The sequence below is a fragment of the Anser cygnoides genome, chromosome 2 (genome assembly GCF_040182565.1).
Source record: "Anser cygnoides isolate HZ-2024a breed goose chromosome 2, Taihu_goose_T2T_genome, whole genome shotgun sequence".
In the NCBI taxonomy this organism is placed as follows: domain Eukaryota; kingdom Metazoa; phylum Chordata; class Aves; order Anseriformes; family Anatidae; genus Anser; species Anser cygnoides.
The window spans coordinates 51,339,082-51,354,155 of record NC_089874.1 but is presented as its reverse complement, the minus strand read 5'-3'; the positions used below and the strand labels follow the sequence as shown (position 1 = coordinate 51,354,155).

The 15,074-nt window shown below is 36.8% G+C and overlaps 1 long non-coding RNA gene across 1 annotated transcript in view; it reads left to right on the top strand.

Annotated features, from left to right (window-relative positions):
* Window positions 1–235: 235 nt before the first annotated feature.
* The window catches only part of LOC125184244 (uncharacterized), a 29,852-nt gene continuing 15,013 nt past the window's right edge, over window positions 236–15,074 (top strand). Inside the window, exons 1-3 of the long non-coding RNA XR_007167932.2 lie at window positions 236–2,324; window positions 2,781–2,895; window positions 7,498–7,609. This is a non-coding gene — a long non-coding RNA (uncharacterized lncRNA). The remainder of the gene's footprint in view (window positions 2,325–2,780; window positions 2,896–7,497; window positions 7,610–15,074) is intronic.

The following is a 15,074-nucleotide window of genomic DNA, read 5'->3' as shown; positions in this document are numbered from 1 at the left end:
CACCTTTTTTTTTTTTACTGTTTGAAAATGCATCTGCTAATATTTTTCAGGTTGGTGCTAAAGCTAAAACAGCTGGCCAGAAACACTCTGCTTGTTTTTGTGTTCATCTCTGCACTCTGTTACACAAGGCAGCTTGAGCAGCCAGTAGCAGAAAACCTGACCACTTGCTGAGATCCATCTTTCATTTATTTTATCTCCTTGCCCACATTTACGTCTGGTGACGTGGTAGGCCGAAGAAAGAAAGTTGAGAAGGTCAGTCTATTGTGTTGCCTCTGGAGCCTGTGCATTTGCCCTTCCTGAGTTTATTCCCTGAAACATTTAACATGCTGCGTGTTCTGCTCTGATCTTCAGCCTATTGCTAACGTCATCTCCTTGCCTATAGGCCATGATTCTCCATACATGAAAGTAACTTTAGGGTGTCTCATCCCAGATTAAAATCCCCATGCCTCAAAGCTTAGGCCTAGTTTAACATCATATTCCTTAATCAAAGTTGCTCAATTTTTGTTTGACTTTAACTGCATTCTGACAAATCTCATGGTTCTCTTGCCTTGTGCCACTACCAGTGTCTCATTGAACCTCAGCTGGTTACCATAGTGAAAAATCCAAAAGGGCAGACAGCCATGCAAAGCCATGCAGTCAGCCATGGTTAGTTTCACTCAGAGCTCAATCTGGTAAAGACAGGCACAACTCACTAGCCCCCTGGTCCGCGCATCCATCAAGCTTCAGCTAAACTGCTACATCCTTTCCCTTTTAAAATAGTCTCCTTAGAGAAATTCAAATGAATGCACAATATGGTTATGGAGGCTGAACATTGTAGCCAAGGTTACATATATTGGCATAGTGCTTTGAAGATATTTTTGTCTCTTTCAGGTGTTGTATTCTATGTCACAGATCTGGAGCAAAGAAACGAATGTTGCCTGCAGATAGGTGAAACAAATCACCTTCCTACTGTGTGTAACTTAACTTACCAATTCTTAGAAATGAAATGGTACTATTTCACAATAGCCTAAAAACCTATGCTAACATTATTATAGAAGGCTGTTGGGAGCTTTTACTGTAGAATGATTTTTATTTTTTATTTTTTTAAATGAGGGCAGTGTGAAGCAAATATTTCCACGCAACAGGGGGAAAAACCTTTTCCCTTTTCATTATCTGTCCCTATTTGCTTGCAGGAAAAGACTTTACTATAGATGCACACCTTAGAATTTTATGCTGGGGAGATTTTGTAACACATAGTAATGTGTTTTCTAATAATTTTACTTTCCTGCAATTTGTGTGTGGGAGTAGGCAGTGCTAGAGATACTATACAGAAAACACATATTCTTTATGTGTCTTCTGAATACTGGGAAGAGTGGCAAGGGTTGAATGATAACCCCAGGCATCTCTTTTACGTGATCAGTCTCATGGCCTGAAGATTGCACTGAATTATGCTGTGCTGTGCTGTTTTGTGATAACATAGGTGAAATAAACGTCTGAAAGGGAAAGTAAGTTTAGACGTTGAAACTAAAAATATTTGTAAATGGAAAAATATTATTTTCTCACAAATCTTTTTGACCCTGGAAACATAAAGCTGTTTGTTTTTTTTGTTTGTTTCTTTTTTTTTTTTTCCCATCTACAAAGTGCATCTGCAAAAATATTAGCCAATATTCAAACTAAATGCTTAGGAGAATATTACTAAGAAGAACAAATAAATCCTGTTGTTTTGGGTTCTAAACTAGGTTTCAGTTTTGGAGATATATGTTATTAGTTGCTAGGTTTTCCTTTCGTATTTCCAATAGGAAATGAATATAACTGCGAAAGGTTTTCAGTAAGTATGTGGGACTTCAGTCTTGTTAGACTCTAGATGTTTGAGCCTCTCCCTTGCAGGCTGGCTTGTTCCTATGCCATGCTCCATCCACTGCTCCTGAGGTACCTCTTGTGTGATGCAGTAAGTGGTATGGGAATCCACCTAACTCATGCCATTTTTATTGCAGGGCAGAGAGCTTCTTCCCAGGCAGCTGGCAGGAGGAGTGCTGTGGCAGTGCCATCTGTTTCAGCACTGCCTACAAGAATTCTCCCTTCACTTGATGTGCCATCACTGTCTAATCAAGACATGGAAGTGGTTAATGTTAAAGGGGCTGTCATCAAAAACGCTCTCTACAGCCTGAAGAGCTGTCAGAAACTGTAGCAATGACTATTCTTCAGCTGCTGGTTTTCTTGGTATTTTTTTCCACACCTCCTTTTTAAGAGACTGCTGTCTTGCTGATCTATGAACTACTGTGTGTAGCTGTAGATCCATATGCTCAGATAAACTGTTGTGTGACACTTAGGTGGACTGTGAAAGGGTAAGATAATATTCTCTGTTTGTCTGTCTCTCTCTCGCTCTTTTTTTTTTTTTTTTTTTTTTTTTAGCCTTGTAAAAGCTGCCTGAGTTATACACAGGAACTGATTACCTCATCCTCATGCACTAGCAAGGCAAATATGAACTCCCTTCCCCCATCTCCCATAAATAATCTTCTACACAACTGTAGACAATGACATATTTATCTATGGGCCACAAATGCTGAGGTCTTTGACAGCAGCTAGGAGTGAAAAACTAGAGGGTAAAAAAAAAAAAAAAAAAAGATGTGAAGTTCCTTTCCTCCTCTTCCCCAGTTTACATTAACTTATCTGGCTGCAGACCACTGAATGATGCTGAGTATGCCCTCCATGCAATTTGTTCTTTCATGAAACTGAAGTATGAACAGTCACATTTGGGCACATGAGGAATTCATTATCTTACTGTCTTCTCCTTTTTATAGGGGTCCCTGTTTGTGTATCTGACAGATATTTTAATAAAGGAGTGTGCTACACAAAGTCAGCTCGTCAGGACTGAAAAGAGGAAGAGTGTAAGTCAAGATTCCCTTGGCCTTTGCGGTAGGTAACAAGCTACACGGCAAAGTGGGGATGGTTCTCTACGCATCTTGGATGTGAGGTTCAAAGGCAGTCTTCCCAACAGGTCAGTTCTTTGGACATCCTTCCAGGACGTGAAGAGACGGTATCACCTACAAATTCAACCACACTAATTAATTATTTTTTTGGCTTCACATCCTGAAGAAATAAGAATATATCCTTTACTGGGAGTATCTGTGAATTCTTAATATGTTAAATACATAAGGTTAATACATGTGCAGCTGCATTTACTGCCAAGTAACTTACTTAGGTTTGGAACCTCAGCATTACAGTGTAGTATAACATGATACGAACACGGCAGTGCAGCTATCATTGGCTAGTCACTACTTTATAATTACTAGCAACTATTAGGTGAAAAATGTAAAATTAAAAAAATGTAGCTGCCTTTCTCAGAATTAAAACAAAGAATGTGCAACTGATTTTTGCATGATTGAAGTTTTGGAAAGAATGTAGTACATTTGTAAGAGTGTAAAGATTCAAGTACCTGTCAGAACAACATTATATATATGTGTATATATATATATATAATCTCTCTTGGTGACCTTCCTGCAACTCTTGTTTTCAACTTTTACTCTTGGAACCATAAATGTAGACTTCCTGCATCCTTTCATGGATCTGGACAGCAGGTGGACAGGAAGTCATCACTGAGTAACAGGAAGCAGAAGGATTAAGAAGCAGCCAAGGTCTATTCAGGCATGGTTTTAAAGTCAGCTAGCAACAAGTGCACTCAAAGCAAGAGGAACTTTTTTTCTCAGTGGGATAACCTAAGTCACCAGGAGATTATATTCTGCAACTGGGAAAATTTTTGTTAATCATCACATTTTACCAGTGGTTGTCTGTCAGTAAGCCATATATATTTACCACAAGGAAAATCAAAGTGGAATGAAAGGTCTTAGAGAAAACTAAGGATGCAGGATGAGGACTATGAGGACTGTTGCTACAGATTTAAGCAAAAGTTAAATTTGATCTACTCTTGATGTTACTGTGTTTTTATTATGCAGTGCAGGAAAACAAATCTAATAACATATTTTATTTTATTATTAATATAACTCACTTGCAGTAGAAACCTTCTAGAGAAAAAGGCCTTGGTCCTTCTATGCTTCTGCTTTTTGTAAACAGAGAGTCATATTTCTTTTGCTATTAAGATACTGTACCAAATGGTTTGAGTACAGTTCAAAGTTGCTTGCGTGTAACATACTACTAAATGCCAGAGAGATAAAAGCATTGTAGCATCATCTAGAGGCCAGACATAACAAACTACTGTGCATTGTTAGGTACTTTCATTTGAGTAAAATACATAGATGGATGTTAAAAGATGCAGTTACAAGCCGGGTTCAGCAAAGAGTTTAAATACTGGGAAATAGAAGTGTTCCAATAGATTTCTCACCAGCAGAGTTACAGTGTATAAACACATATACTATGTATTAGTAGGTAAGTTTTGAAAAAATTACATTTTTCCCCTAAACCTGTAAATAAATAATCAAAGGCAGTAGAATAATGTATAGTCTGAGTTCCATCTATTTACCAATTTCATGGAGAGCTGACAACTTGAATGAAGAGGCAAGTCCATATGCCCAGTTGCACAACTGCAGCATGTGACAGATTCAATTTGTGTAGCAGCTACATGACCCAAGATTCTCATTTTATTTAATTTATGAAAAACAATCTTCCTTGTTTCCATTTGCCAGTTGTAGACTCTCTGAATGTATTTAATAGCCACAGAGCACAAATGGCCTTTTTGAGAGTTTTGTGAGGAAATCTTGCCATCAAACTGCAGAGGTTTGAGAAATTTATCAGAAACATGTGCATAGGTAACACAGTGGGCAGGAAAAGTGACTTTTTGACTTCAGCAAAGAAGCCTGAATGATTTCAGTGTACAACTTCTATTGTCATGCAGTGGATTTTGGAAGATTCTCCTGAGAGTTATTTGAAATTTATTTGAAAACAAATTTTAATGTCTGCCTCTTTTTATTCAAGTAACTGAGGGTGCCTTAGAAATATCAGAAAGTTATGCCATTTTCATGTTGTAGGATTGGAACACACTGAGAATTGAACAGATTGCTGATTTGTTCAAACTGATTTGCTCAAATTCATATGTTGAATGGACAAAGTTGAAAATGAAGCTAGTTCCCTCGTGTCTTATTCCTGTGTACTGAGGCCCACTGGCCCCTTTAAGAGTAAGGTTGATATGGCTGACCAAATTAATTGTCTACAGATGTATGTGAGACTAGACATATAAATGCAGGAGTACTGGCCTGTTGTACAGATTTACTGCCCTTGAAAGCTAGTGTTTCTTTCTGGGACATAATATCTGGCTATAATTAGAAAATCTCATGAGAAGTCAGCACTGCAGATTGTTACATTGCACTGGCAATCTCCTGAGAAGATGGGCTTTTCCTTTTTCAGTCTGAACAAACAAAATAGGCCAGCTGAGATAGCAACCAATGACCAATTGCCAGATATGATGAACTAGGGAGAAAAGAGGCAGACTAGCTGAAATAATCTCTTATGTGCTTTTTGCTTTGTGTGCTGTTGAAGTTTTGGTAAATACCTCTGCAAGGGTCAGTTGCAGGGGAGGGTCTTCTGCTTAAACCTCAGCAGCCACTAGGCATGTCAGTGCAGGAATAGGATTTTTGTTCTTTTGGAAGCCGAAGATCCATCTTTGAAACAGTCTCCTCTTTAAATGCAAAGTTTTCATCAAAACAAATCTCGCCAGCTGACACTGTGTCTGCACGTTCCTAAAATGTAAGGTCTTGGGTTCAAATTTCAAATGCAAAGACTCTTGTTTGGGCCTTATTTCCCAGCAAGGATCTGTGCTTGTGCCTGTATCCATCTTTGTCGGGAACAGAGATTTGCTTGCTGTCTTGTATAATGTTGGTTTGTCTAAAACTATCCTGTTCCAAATACTAATATAAAATCTTCAAAAGTATTATAATCCATGAAACTGATATTATTAAACAAATAGCCACATTAAAACTGAAGAGTTCAGAAGCCTGATTTTATAAAAGAGAGAATTGAACTTGTTACATGCAATTACATCTATTTATAATTAAAATAGCACATGCAAGTGTTTAGATACTCATGTTTAATCAGCTGTATAAATATATAGAATTAAATAAAAGCTTACTTAGGGTTCTTGTTTAACAAATGCTCCATTTTGCTTGTATTTGGAATGGCATTCAGAACATTAAAAGCATGTTTATTTTAGAGATGTTCCTCCATATGTAGGGTTAATAGAAGAGTACCCGATAAAGAAAGATAAGAAGTAGAAATTAGATTCTAAAATTAGCCTTTTACTGATTTTAGCCTATATCTTTTTCTTTCATTGGGAAGTTCACTTGGAAAATTTCATAATTAACCCTTTGCCATTTCAAATTAGATTTTCTACTAAAAAGCACAATACTAAATTAGAACAATTAATGTGATAAAGCTTATCCAATAACACTTTCTAGGCTAAGAATAGTAAAAAATAACACAAAGAAGCTAGGCAATTAAAAATATATGTGACTTGGAAGTAAAATAGTGAGAAGTACAGAGACAATTGAGATCACTGTTGTCATTTCATAAACACATGCATATAAATTATTACTTTCAAACCTTGGTGAGGTGTGTTAGTTTAAAATCATTAACCCACCAGAGTGAAACCTCCATGTGGAAACAATAGGACGTGGTCCCATTTTGTACTTCCTGTATCACTTTTTATTTATTTATTTATTTATTTAATTAGAGATGGACTGTGATTAGATCTTGCAGTAGAATTCAGATATTTTCTGTGATAGCAGTTTGAGCCTGTTTTTATGAGGGCTTTAATCCCACTGTGAAACACTCAGCTCAACCTTTGTAGAAATTATTGATTTGTAGATTAAATTTCAACTCTGACGGTTTTGAGAAGATAGATCTAGGATTTTGGCCTCAGTATTCAGATTTCTGTGAGGAATGATGCTCAAAACCCATTGACAATTGGTTTTAACCACAAACTTTACTTTGATGAGTAATAGTTTCAGAAGTGCCTGAAGCGCTGCTCAGGTTCAAGGGTTTCCTCTTGTTGATTGCCTCTTGTTGGTTTCCTCATTACAGCAGATCCATGAACGTGTCATTAGCAGTGTTTAAAAATTTGGTCTGAGCACCAGGCCCTGATGTGACTTTTTGTCCATGTACACATGCATTTTTGAAGTCTCCTAATATTATTGTTTCTTGCCGCTACAATTTATCATGTATGTATCAAAGTCAGCAATATCAACCTAGTGAGTGGTCAGAATACTTGCCTATTTGGAGATAAAACTTAGATGAAAAATATGATAATGTGGAAATGTTTCCATTTTTTTGTTGTTTGTTTTTGTTTTAAAATGAGAAAATGAAATAAGTGCACAGAAACGCATAGATATGTACATATCCATACGTGCCAATAAGTGTATAAAATAAATCACAAGGTTATACATCTTATACCTGGCAACGCAGCTTTCTTAGGAGTACAACACTGGGATATTAATAATGTACTTCAGTGCTGTGTGAGCATTCTACATACAAGAACTCGCTAGATCTGTTGATTTTTTTTCCCATCTATAGGAAGCTTTGAGACTGGTTGCAATTGGGCAAGAATGAGGATTATCCAACACAGATCAGCAGTTTTAGTCATGGCCAAACACTTCTGGCAGTTTGGCTGCTTGTTCGGTTTGCGGTAAGTCCTACAGACTTAGGTAACAGTAATAAGTAAATGCAGAAAACGCACCTTGAAACGTAACCCTTCTGCTCTCTGTATGACCCCAAATATCTGCAAGGCTCTGGGTAGGAGTGACTTTGCTGTTTAGTTGCTGTCCCATCTGCTTGACACTAGCAGTGGGAGAATGAACTTCTTTGATTCTGAGAGAGGGGAGGTATCCAGCCCTTTATCCACCTTCATCAGGTCCAGCTATCTCCCTATAAAGCCGTGATAAGCTTTCCCATGGCCGTAGCAATGTTCTTAAAAAAGATCTGAGGAATATGACTTTGCTGAAAAAATGGCTCTCCCTTTCAGAAGTGAAACTCTAATCAGCTGGTGTCTTTAATTAGTTTTTTTTTTTCATTTTTTCTGAGTTTATTTTCAACTATCAGCACCAGAAATTGTCACTGGGTATGATGTAATGCGATGCTGAGGAGATACAAGCAAGTGCAGACACAAGGACACCTCATTTCAAAAACTAGCCTTCCAGAATAGAAACACCACATAAACTCATTGTCTGAGTTTGTGGTGGCTTAAATATTACGTTTTATTTAGCTACTTTAATATTTAATATTTTTGGCCAACTCATTTCTGAATTCTATGAAATCTTTCTTCTCTACTATCTCCTACAGTGTTTCTCTTTAGAGAAGTTACATTCCTTAGTTTTACCACTTCAAATCCTACATCAGTTTAGCTAGACTGAGACTTCCTGGACACTTTAATAATACTGGGAGGTCCCTGAATTGGTATATATTTGTGGTGATTTTTTTTCTTATTATTATTATTATATTTAATATTAGTGTAAAAGGTGCTGCTGAAACATTCATCTGTAGGACCTCATTACCCAGCAGACTATAACTGTAGAACATGTAAATATAAAGGTTAGTTAAGAACAAACTTTCCAGTGTTGTTAAAACAATTAGTTTAATATAGAACAACTGTAACATTGATGTGTTGAATGGCATTGATTCAAAAATGCTGTGCCAGACTTTAGATGGTCATAAATAATATTCCCTTCTATACATACACATACACAGGAAGAAAAGAAAAAAAAAAAGGCAATTCCAATCTTTGGAGGATTTGTTTAAACAGTACAGGCATATGCTACTGTACTTAGGGTGTTCAAAACTCAAAGGACACATAAAACATTTTGTAGCCTTGGGAACATTTTCAGAAAAAGAATGAATGATTTTAAATTGTGAGTGTAGCATTTCAATGTTTTCATCTTATTTTCTAGACATTTTATTTTGAGAGGTTCCTTCTTCCCTCTTAATGTGCCTCTGCTGTCTCCAGCTAAATATAATGCTTATGCAAGAACTAACTGTCCTGCTGTCTGAAGTCCCTATGCAACAAGTTCAGTATAAATGTTTCTCTTGCTGTGCTTAAGAGCTGTAAAACCTGGCTGATGAGGACATACGCCAATCTTTAACTAGAATAAATTTCCCTTTGGGCATAGTTGTTTACTGGTAGCTGGCAACAAATAACCAGTGGCCAAACAGATGTATGCAGCTGAGTCAAAGCAAATCTGAAATAGGAAATATCTTAAGATTGTACTGGTCCTTCCTCTCCTGACTCCTGGCCTTTAAGTACTTGGAGCACTGTGTGGTCTGTGTATAACGGGCTCAGGTCTGGTAATGCTCCGCCCTGTGTACCATTCATGGTGTCTCTAGCAAACAGAGAGAAGCAAATACAAAGCACTTTATGTAGATTATTTTAATGAATGTGGTTTAGAGGGGTCTTTGCACCTAGGGGAGGTAGAGTTCTGTTAAAATGTGCATGACAGTTGTGCTCAATATTTATATGTAATTGACTTAAATAAGTCTACTTATATGCTTAAGCAGAACTTGTGTTTGGGCCTGTTAAGTGAAACCTGTTCTTGTGACGCTGAAGTCAGCAGCACTATTATCCATGAGAGCAGAAGCAGAGTGCTTAGTCATATTAGCAATTATGTAGAACAAGACTAATGCTGTGAGGGACCCACTCACTCCCTATTACCCCTTAAAAATCCTAAACAGTGAATAGGTGATCTAGCTGTTTAATTGGAACCTATAATTGAGAAAAATTGATGAAATGCCACATTCCATTAAATATCACAAATACGTAACAAAGTAAACAAAATCAAAATCTCAATGTGCTTACATTACTTTATGACTATTTCTGAGTTAATAGAAAGCATAATAGCACAGGAAAACTAGATTATGCCTTATGGGAGAATAACATTACCTGAGTAATTATGTTTAAACTCTTAAGTTAAGTTAAACTTGACTAGTTGTTTTGCAATATACAGAGAATTAAATAGAGGCCTCTTAACAATTAAAATACATCTATTAGAAAAAATCTTCTGATGAAGATTTTAATAGAAAAATAAAACTGGAAGAGAATAAAACTGTTTTAAATACATGAGCTGGATCATGCAATGGAAAACTACATAAAATTGGAGTTCTGTTCTTATTGCTGCATATCATTCCAAACATATGTTTTTTCCATTTCTGAGATCCATATAATAAAATATTAATGGAGAAACGAAGTGACTCCTTGAGAGAGAGGGAGGATGTTCCATATGGGAGCTAATTTTACAATGCTCTGAGACCTTGGGGGCAGTTTTGCCCCTGACTTCACATAAGGAGGTCATGGGCAAAGCCTCTCTGAGGGCTGCTGAGTTCAGAAATCTGTTTTGCATGAAGCAACCTACAAGATTATAAACCTTCACAAGTAAAATGGGAAACAAAGTCTACCGAGGTTTATATGCACCAAGGGAGGCACAGTCTCTTTTGTTTCTAGATCCTGTAACATAAGATATATACTAATGCAGTCTGTATCTTAGTACTGTAATGCAGTGTTCTTTTGTCTGCCTGGGCTATTCCAGCCATAGGTTTGAAAGCAGCTTCTGTTGTCAGTGTTCTTCATGCAATTGCTGGTGTTTAATGAAGGTACTCACTGCAGAATATCAGTGAGCTTTAAGGGGCATCAGTGTTTTCTGACCAAAGCCTGCAGAGCTTGACAGTGATGTAGCCGGCCATGAACACTTACATCTCAGGACAATCTGACAAAGAAAAAATACTACATGTTTTTACATAGAAATTAAGGATCTCTGTCTCTCTGTCTGTCTCTCTGTCTCTCTCATTAGAATTATATATATGTGTGTCTTTATTGAGATTTGTTTAATCAGAAGGTGATATTAGACACTTTCAAGTTTTACTGACTGCATGTTACTATGACTTTTGTCTCCTGTAAAACAAAACAAAACAAAAAAACAGTCAAGACAGATCCCATGGGAAATAAAACATAAATCAGCAAGAGTGAACTACTGGAACAGATAATACAAATTTATCATCTTTTGGAATTCCTAATATGTTCCTAAAAGATAAAAAGTCTATTGAGATAACTCTAGTTCTTGTCAGTTGATCATAATTGTCTCACTGTTATAATACTCCCTACAGGGCCCTACCATAGTCACAACCTGTGCTTTCAGTAATACAAAACTTGTACTCCTCACCGGGTACCTTCTGGGGAGAGATGGCACTGTATCTCAGTGCATTACAGCATTGGAAAGCAAACAAATAACAACAACAACAACAAAAAACCTTTAAAGTCTGAAAATACTACTGTCAAACTTTTTAATAAGAAAAGACTCATTATTCTTAAATACTCACATTAGACATTCTCATTATAGAAAGTGGGTATATGAATTGTACTTAACTTAGTGATTATTGTTTTAAAGAGATTATTTCTTCAGTAATAGTGCCCTAAAAGTAATTTCTTAGGCTGGTTTTAACAACAATAGGTATAAATAGTAATCTAATTATACTTAGGAGAGATTTATAGCTCTCATTACTACTGCTTTAAAATTTCAAAGGGACTGACATGAGCAATCAACACATCCCATACTGTGAATTCATCTTACCATTGTAAAAACTACCTGCCATTTGCTTTTCTGCAGAATGATATGTCACACTGCACATATTATTTCAGGAATTAGTGATACATGCGCATAACGTATGCATTTTGTTCAATGCTATCACATAAACCCTGAACGCTATTTCATAAGAGAGCTTAGATTTACAGTCCTACAGTTACTTCCTTTGTTTTGTTTCTTCAGATATATTTTCTCTCTTTCTGGATTTGTAAACCAACTTTCTATGCATGGTTTGGTGTCCCTATGTGAATTAAACACCACATGGACAAATGATACTAAAAGCATATCACTGGAGTTTTAAATTCAAGTACATTTATTTGGAAAAAACTGATCTGAAGATGCCCTATGTATACCTGATGATGTTTTTTATTTACATAACATAAATTTCTTGCAAGCAATTCTAAATTTTCTGACTACTCTTTTTCTGCTAAAAAAGCAGGGAAGGTATATGGAATTAAACATGAGTTTAAAGTTCTCCATTCTGTGTAATTATTACCCCCTCTTTTTTTTATTATTTTTTTTTATTCAAGCTGAAGAATATCTGCCCAGTCAATATCTGGACACAAACTGGGGACCCAGGCTGGTTCCAAAGAGCTAATTTAGATGTAGTCAGCCTGTTTTGGGGTGAGGAGGAGATGTTAGCACTGTAGATCTGGACTGTGCTGTCACTTGGTCTCAGCCAAAGAACAGAAACTGGCTTATTTTGTTTGTCCAGCAGTACAAGCACAGGCACACACTATTTTCTGGGAGTTAATATGGACTATTATAAGAGAAGGTATTTGTTCTTAAAATTCTGCCTCTCCTTCTCTTCACTTGCTGCAAGAATATAGACTGCAGAAAAGAAAGAACAGAAGTACAGGAGAAGAGTAATCCAGATAAAATAAAATAAAATAAAATAAATAAAATAAAATAAAATAAAATAAAATAAAATAAAATAAAATAAAATAAAATAAAAACTACCATGTTAGTTCAGATTTGATGCATACAGATTCATGATAAAGACAAGGGCCATCTGCAGACTTTATAGATCTATCTCCTAATGCATCTACATTAAGTGCTTATACAAGATAGGTTATATCTAACCTTTATTCTAGCATATCCTTTTTCCTAACTCTTTGACTTTGCAAATTCTACAGTAGTCATTGAGTATTCTTTGTGTTTATGTGTTATTTCTCCTTGTTTTGAAAACGAGACCAATGGTCTTCTGGAGTGGTTAATCATAATGGTTTAGGTGAACTGCTCAGATTTCTGCTGTTTGAGTTAATGGAATACTTGTTTATAGGTTGTTGTCCTGTGAGAATGGTTATCAGATAAACATGAGATATCTTGATATTAGCATTTGTAATGGTCATACAAAGTTGGAGGCTGGGCTTCGCTTCTAGCTCTGGAGCTCAATTCCTTTTCAGCAACTTGATCCTTTTTTTCTCTTTCTCTTCTAATCTGTTTCTGTCATGTCCTCATTTCCTTGCCAGGCATCTTCTCTAGCCTCAAGCTCTCCTACCTCATGAGAGTGATTTTCTCCATCTTTTGCTCCCCAGCATTCTCCCATTTCCTAATACATTTGCCTGGACATATCTGTATGCCTCTTTTTCTTGTGCTCCACTCCGTTGGTTTTACTATTCAATTTTTCCTCCTTTCCTTTCTGCATTAGAATGAGATGGTTTCCTGCCACATGCTGCTAGCAGGGGGATTGCTGAGAGGGGGGTGGGGAGAGACAGGTTCTTGGTCACAGTTCCAGCCATTACAGCAAAATCCTTGGTTTGCCAGCCACAGCAGCCTTGGGCTGGAGAGTATTCATTTACGTTGCACATGTGCAGTCCAGTGAGTCTGGGGAGCTCTGAGGGAATGGAACATATTCACTCACTCTCTAGGAGAGGCACATGTGCAGCCTAGGAAGGAGTTGATACTAGGAACTGTGAGAGCCTCAAGGACATTTAATGCAGAAAAAATTCTTCAGAGACTTTTGGCTGACAGAATCTAAAGTTTCTAATGACCCTGTGTAAGCTGGGATTTTCCTTCTCCTCCCTCCATCCCTCAGGTTGTAACTTTGTAGAAGAAACAATGAAGGCATGCCACGATTCCACTGAGTGGGGGCCTTTACAAAAAGAAAACATCACTATGATTTTTTAATATTACAAATTATTTTCTTCATTGTTGGAAGCAGCCAAATCTTTTTAGGGTAAATTCCCATTCCCTCCTTCCTGCGAGTAATACGGTTGGCCTCTGCTATGTTCCATTTGGGGAAAACTTTACTTTCTGGCCTCTTCAGACCGTCTCATAAGCTTTTAAAGGGATTTAATTAAGTAACTTTGTTCTTATAACAAAATTACCTAACTTCCTTCATGTCTTCCTTTCTAACTTCAGTGGGCTCTCAGATTTCTTGTGTGCTGCCACTCTTTGGGCTGTGTGGTCATGAACAGAGGTGATGTATTGTTATGATTAAGTGAAATGCGCATAGTTGATTAGCTTTTCATAGGACAGCCACCCAGAGCACTGAAACTATTGAGTGGGAATGCAATACTGAGGAAACCTTCGCCTAGATGTTCCAAAATGGAGAAAAGGAGCTGCCAAGTGTAAATGAAAACCATTTGGTCTGAATGCTGGGGATAATTGTCTCCTTCATTCACCAGGTTTAGATATAGTCTGCATTGCTTGGATGTTTATTTTGTTTTATATTCTTGTTCCATCATTAGGCTGTTATGTGCAAGTCTCATTAAACATGCTTGCTGAATACTCTTACTCATCCGTGTGGAACAAATCTTCAGATCAATAGCGCTCCATATATTACTATAATCATACAAAGATCTGTTTCTCTCCTCAAGCCAGTTTTATACTGCTGTCATTTTGCTCAAGTCAGTATTGCATGTAGATGTAAATAAGACAAAAATAAGAGAACAATGACTACTGCCCTTAAAAAAAAAAAAAAAAAAAAAAAAAAAAAAGAGCCTCTCAACCAGAAAATCCTGGGCAAGAATACCAGTACTAAAGCATCCCTGAACAGCAGTTACCCTATGTACTACGTGCTACGTGCTCCAACCTTTTACACTACTGAGGCTCAATGGAGGGAAATATATATATTTTTTTAAACTAAATTTCACATAGTTAAGAGCATCATATTCACTGAAGAATATGTATAAACACAGACTTGTACATGTACACACATGCGAATGTGCATACATGCTTATGCAGAAAGTTACATATGTGAGTGCACACTTATGTGCACACACACACATGCATGCACACGCAGTCTGTCAAAGACTCAGGAGAAACTTCCTGTCTGCAAGTTTTTATCATAGCTTTTTCTAAGATTAGTAGAGGAGCTCTTCTACAACTCTTCTGACAAAAGATGCAGAGGAAATTCTGTTCTCATAGACTCAGAGAAATAACATCAAAAAAAGACTGAGATCTTTCTGTTTATCCCATACCCTAAGGAATGATGTTATAGCATTCTCACTCTTATTTCTCTAACCTTATTTAAAACATAACATAAAAGTGAAAAAACCCACTCCTTAGAAACATTTTCCTGAT